Raw genomic sequence first — 6,704 nt, forward strand, 5'->3', positions numbered from 1 at the left:
TTGCAAGATTTTGAAATGCACGGCACTGTTCCTCCTCTGTGGTAGCTTTACCAGCTACTCTCAAACTCCCTAAAATTGTCCTTTGTCATGAATCCTGCAGAGAGTTACACTGGCTATGTAACTGTAACTCCTATCCAACCATAAAGTAAAAGAAAATAGCTGATTTTCCCTGGAAACGCTGCATCTCTTTCCTCACCAAGCACAGCACACAGCAGGTGGTTACAGGCTCCTGACCTGAGCACAAGCCCCATCTACATCCTGAAGGTACAGAAACCTGGGGATGCAGGAGTGAAAACTCTGTCACGATTTTCCACTGAGCAAAGTCACACCTGACAAGTTTCATGTTCCTCTGCCTCATCTTTCCCTAATTTCACACCTTCTCTATTTCTTCCACTGTTTCACCTCCTCAGTTTCCTGTCACTCCCTGGATTCCACTACATTCCCTCTGCAGCCGAAACTCTTCCCTCAGACCCGTTCTGACCTTTCGGGGCCGTGTGGCCTTGCAGCAGCCTCTTTCCCCTCCCAGAAGGGCTGGGGTGCTGGATAGCCCGTTCTCCGCCTCAGCACCTCTTTCCCCCCCGTTCTCCTGCCCGTTTCTGGCCCACGGCCGGTTTCTCCTGAGCACAAGCCCGCCCCGGGTCCTTTTCACCTGCCGCTCTTTTACTCCAACGCTCTCTCCTGTTTAGAGCCAGTGTGCCTCAAACCTCACTTTCAACCTCCGGCCCTTGTTTTCAGGGAGCCTCGCCATGGGCAAAGAGGCAAAAAGCCGGGGCTGGCACTCAGAGGTGTGTGAGGGACACCAACCGCAGGGGCGCGGGACGGGGCCCAAACCGGCCACTGCAACGCCCGGCGGCGGCCGCCCCGGCCCGGGAGCGCCAGCACCCACCTCGTAGTCCTGATGCCAGTTCTCCAGCTTCTCCTGCAGCTCCCGGGCGCTCCCCGCGCCCACCAAACTCTTTAAGTCTCTGGCCATGGCAGGATGTTAGCTCGCTCTTGGGGGTGTTGCGTTGACTCGATGTCGCTCCGGGAGCGCTCCTCGGGCGGCGCGGGTGTAACAACGATGGTGATGTATGGAGAGGGGCAGCGAGGAGCGGGTACGGCCCGCGGCCGCCAGGTGACGCTGCCGGGTAACGGCAGCGGGCGCGGGGACCCGCCGCGCGGAGCGGCACCAGGGGGCGCCCGCGGGCCCCGCGCGGCGGCGGCGGGGCAAGATGGCGGCGGCCGGCCCCGAGCAGGTCCGTACGCGGCGGGACACGGGCACGGGAGGGCGGCGGCGCCGTCCCCGCCGGGGTCAGGGGGGACCGGGCCCGCGGTGAGCGGGCGGGACCCGCTCGGCCGGGGAGGGGAGAGGCGGCCCGAGGCTGCTGTCCGGGCGGGGCGGGGCGGGGCGGCCCGCAGCGGCGCCGTGCTGCCCGAGGCGTGGGTGTGCCACAGACGGCAATGGTGCGTGCCCGGCACTGCACTGAGGCGCAGGGTTCTGGCCGGGGCGGGAGGCGGCGGGTGCCCCGGGGCCCGCAGGTCGTGTGTGCTCTGCAGGGCCACACGGGGCCCGAACATCTCCATAAACTTGTCAGGTCAAGCACCTTTCTCAGTACTATCTCTTAGCTCTTCAGCAGCAGAAGAAAACACGGTGTTGCTACTTCAGCGTAGACGTGCAAGTGCAGTCACTTAAGTGTAGCTTTAGGATTCAAGTGAACAAACTTAATTCCGTCCAAAAGATCAAGCTTCTTCTTTGAACATGTGAATCCCTAAATAACAAACCGTTCCGTTTTGGACAGCTACAAAAATACATTAAAGATTTTTTTTCACTACGAATATGTACAAGAGTTTCCTCTATTAATTTGTTACATTGAGAGGAAATCCCTTACAATGTCATAACTTCAGATTATTACACGAAAGCCACTCCGGCCAAGTTCCCCATGCCAGGTGTGAAGCCTCACAGTATCTTTCTCGATGCTGCATGCAAGCAACAGGAGTTGAATGCAAACCCTGTACTGTCAAACTAATTTAAAAACTGTATCCACCATGCTCTTCTTGAATAGTCACTGAGAGTCTACCACATATGAGCACGGAGGGAACTAAAATCCTGTGTACTGGCAGATGACGTGCAGGATTATGTCCTGTATCATCTCTGAGAGGTAAAAACTTGATGAATTTCTTGGTAGCTGGTTTTAGGTTTTTAACTGTAACAATATAATTAATAATTCCCATCTGCCATGATAAATATTAAAGTCATATATTGTCTGAAAGTATCTGGATTTTAAATTTAGTCATTATGTTAGCAGAGGTTGCTGTGGTTCTAAGTGTGTATTCTGACAGCAGGGTGGCAGACGGAAAAATTATTCTCAACATAATATCCAGTATATTCCACCAGTCAGTTTACATTGTTTGCATACATATGTGTGTGTCATTGTAGCTAATTTACGTGCCTTTTGAAGCTAACCCATGCCCTGTGTTACAGCAAAGCTCTAACGGCCCGGTGAAGAAGTCTATGCGAGAGAAGGCTGTGGAACGCAGGAACGTTAATAAGGAGCACAACAGCAACTTCAAAGCAGGATACATTCCAATTGATGAAGACCGTCTCCATAAGACAGGGTTACGTGGCAGGAAAGGCAACTTGGCCATATGTGTGATTGTTGTTCTTTTTATTTTGGCCGTCATCAATCTGATTGTGAGTATAATAGCTATAGCGTAAGTAACATTAGGTCGTGTTTCATTCTGACAGTTCACTAAAAAAATAAAACTTCCAGGATGGCCAAGGACTTATAATGTACTGAAGGAGATTCCCACTTTTCTCCTTTCTTTTTAGTTCTTTTGTAGTCTGAGCAAGATTAGATGCAAGAATGGTGTCAATTCAGGCATGGTTATTTCGGTTATCATGGTCACCCCATGAGAAGTGTTACTAGTACATATGAATTCAGGATATATGGCATATAAAATATGGTTATATTTTACATTACAGAGCTGTATGTGAACATTTAGAATTAACTAGGTACTGCACTTTAAAACTTCATTGTTCTAATAACCACATTTTTATTGCTTGGTCAATGAGAAATAATAAATTATTTTTTGTAATTGCACATCCATCTCTGAGGATGCATTCTTGCAGTTCAACGTTAAGTATATACCAAGCTGAACTGTTCAGGAAATCTGTTTAGTCAGTGGTTACCCTTAAACAAAAGAAAGATGTAACTGTGGATGCAATTTAACATTTTATATATATAGAAATAATTTTAGCTACTGTTTCTAATAAGTCTAAAAATAATTTTAAATGCTTTTCATAATTAAATGTGTTATGATGTTTTCAATAGGAACAGACTACAGTAAACTCATACTTAAACCTCACTTAACCATTGACATTAATAATTGTTCAAATAAAACATCTAATTAATACAATAATTGTGGTAGGAAGATCCGAACAATCAACATGATGATTGAAAATGTGTTTCTCTTTCAGATTACCCTGGTTATCTGGGCAGTGGTAAGAATTGGTCCCAATGGTTGTGACAGTATGGAATTCCATGAGAGTGGCTTACTGCGGTTTAAGCAAGTGTCTGACATGGGTGTTATACATCCCTTATATAAAAGCACTGTAGGAGGGAGACGGAATGAAGACTTGGTGATCACTGGGAATAATCAGCCTGTAAGTTATAACATGAATTGAAAGTTTGTGAGCAACACTAGAGAATTACACTCACATTGCTAATTTGAAACATCATTAAGTTCATGACTTTGTTTCTGAAGATTGTATTTCAGCAAGGAACAACCAAGCTTAGCGTGGAAAAAGACAAAACTTCTATTACCAGCGATATTGGCATGGAATTTGTTGACCCACGAACAAACCCATGAATTTCATCTGCCAAATGGAGTTAAAATATTGAATGTACAAAAGGCCTCTACAGAGAGGGTATGTCTCTTATCTTTTGTAAGTAATAAGAATACAGCCCATTGTTTGTTTGTGTAAAAGTAGAGTTGGGTTAGTGGTTTTATAGAGGGTTGAGTGTGCCTTTGGAAACACTGAGCAATCGTGTTGCAGAAAAACCACTCACAACTATGAATACACAGGAGGAACAGGTTAAGTGAAAATGAGGGGTAAATTTACATCATCTGTCTTAACAGGAAGCCTGTATTTGGTACAAGTGTTAGCTGTGTATCTCATAAAATTGTCATATAAATTTGGGGTTTTTTTATACAAGAAAAATTAATTTCACATACCTTCCAAAATTCACTGATCTTGTTTTGAAACTGAACGTGGGAAATAACAAATATGCAGAAGCTAATGGCAGAAGGGCAAAAAGTACATTCAAGGTTTTTATTACATTGCACAGCACTACTCTTAAGGTAATTAAAGTTACTCAGACAAATGCAAGTAGCACATTTTCATTAAGGTGTAATACAGCTTTTTTGGTTATGTTCTTAGATTACCAGCAATGCAACCAGCGATCTAAACATAAAGGTTGATGGTCGTGCCATTGTCCGGGGAAATGAAGGTGTTTTCATCACAGGCAAGACAATTGAGTTTCGAATGGGTGGAAACATGGAACTTAAAGCAGTAAGTATTTCAAATTAAAGCAATTCTTCTAACAGCTTAGTTTCAAATCTAGGCTGATAGTAAACTGATGTAGCTTTATGTCATTTCAAATTTTATAAAATTACTCATGCACAGAAGTCATTTGGATTTAAATAGATGGTTTATTACTTTGCAGTTAAGTAGTGGTTGAATAGTTCCAGGTAATATTGATTTACCACTATTAAGACACCAAAAACCTACAACGCAGTTAAAGCTAATATATTGGCCTCTGTACTGGCATGAATACCAAAGGAAGTTAATCTCCTCTGAAAGCTTAACCAGGGATGGCAATGTTTGCCAGAAGAGCAGAGCATATAGTTTGGAGCATTCTGTGCTGCTGCTCTAAGATTCACTGGCATTTCTTTAAGATTTTTGGAGATTAAGATGGTAGTATATATAGAACGATGGAAAAAAAGGATAAAAATAAAGGTATATGCACTTTCAAATGTGAATGAATTTCATGCATGAATTCAAACACTGTTTCCTGTTTCATGTCCATATTTTATATTTACTGCATTTGCTAATAAGAATGTCAAGTGGAAAGTCACCCTACTGCTGTCTTTCTCAATATCAATACACCACTGAAATAGCAAAGTACATTGCTGTATATAGTCAAGAAATCCACAGGCATTGCTGTAATTGTTATTAAAAAATTATACATTTGCATACATACCTTTTTTTTACTGTTGATTCTACAGCCATCCTAGACGTGTTATTTATCCATTAAACCAGCTTGTCCTTCTCAAAAACAATATGCCTTATTTACATTAGAAGTTGTAATTCTACAACTTCTTTTTTTTTTTTCCTGTCTCCTTACTAGGAAAACAGCATCATCCTGAACGGAACTGTGATGGTCAGCCCGTCACGACTGCCAAGTTCTTCTCACGGGGAGCAGTTCAATAACGGCAACTGGCTGCGCTTCAAGCTGTGCATGTGTGCGGACGGGACGCTGTTCAAGGTTCAGGTGACAGGGCACAACATGGGCTGCCAGACCTCTGTCAACTCCTGTGGAGCCACGCACTGAAAGAAACTGCTGCAGGGACAGGTCTCCTCCGTGTTTACACATATTTGTATGAAGTAATTGCATGCCTTCAAGGGTTTCTTTTTTTGCAGCAGTTTATGCTAACATTTCTTACACTGTATTTTTAAGGAAAGGCTGTTACAGTCAGCAGTATTAGGTCATCATCCTGTTAGCTGCAGTACTGGCACTGAATCTATAAGCTTTCAGTGTACGTGCATACTGAAGTACCTTCTCGAATTGGGATCAGTAGAATATATGTAAAAGAACATGATCTTGGCAACACCTCTACTGCCTACAGTAGTCTCTTGAGGAGGTTTTTGTCCTGTCTCAAGACCTTGAAGACTGCTGAGAATATAACCACAGTCTGAAGTACTTCAACACGAATGTCAACTTTTTGTTGAAAATAGATTCTCCTAGGATGGCTGAAGTGGCAGACTTTTCTCTGCTTTCTTGTTGATACATTGATTTACCCCAAACTTAGGTGGTTTACCAGATGTGTACTGAGGGGTAATGCCAGATTCACTTAAAAATATCACATGATTTCTGCCATGTATTCTCATGTTATTAAAAAAACTGTGCTATCATAAATAATATTTGCAAAGTAATACTGAGTATGGAAATGTAACTTGAATTTTGAAGTAGTCTTGCAGTTATTGAAGTGTTGCTTGAACTTCCATTCTGTCTGTGCAGTTAATGCATTCTGCAGTTGTTTAATTTATGTGAAATACTTACAAAATGTGTTTATATTAGAAGTACGTTTTTAAAGATGTACTTACAACTTGCTTACTACCCAAAAATAGTGTTTTCCGAGGTGCTCTAATGTGAACAGTGTCTGAGTCCATTACTCGATAGGTAATAATCTAAGCTTAACTGTTGCAGCAGTGTCTGACGTCAGTTCTCTCCTTCCCCATAATTTTCAGTACTGATGCATTACTGAAACATCGGAATTAAATTCTGAAGTTAAACTGCAGTTTTGTAATTCTAAACGTGGTGGGAGGACATCAGACTATGTGTATCAGAATTTGTCAACAGTGAAACTATGGTGAACTGGGGCCTGCTGCAGCCTTCCAGTGGCATTTGCAGCAGTGATGTGTTTTGAGCTAAAAATAAACC

The 6,704-nt window shown here is 43.3% G+C and overlaps 1 pseudogene across 1 annotated transcript; it reads left to right on the top strand.

Moving 5' to 3' along the window:
* Positions 1-1,202: 1,202 nt before the first annotated feature.
* On the top strand, positions 1,203-6,469 carry LOC310923449 (beta-sarcoglycan-like; annotated as a pseudogene). The gene is made up of 6 exons: positions 1,203-1,235; positions 2,462-2,671; positions 3,458-3,643; positions 3,745-3,907; positions 4,421-4,552; positions 5,391-6,469. The product of its transcript is annotated as a beta-sarcoglycan-like (transcript).
* Positions 6,470-6,704: the final 235 nt, after the last annotated feature.

The sequence above is a fragment of the Zosterops lateralis genome (genome assembly GCF_965231275.1).
Source record: "Zosterops lateralis genome assembly, contig: HAP1_HAP1_SCAFFOLD_55, whole genome shotgun sequence".
NCBI classification, from domain to species: Eukaryota; Metazoa; Chordata; class Aves; order Passeriformes; family Zosteropidae; genus Zosterops; species Zosterops lateralis.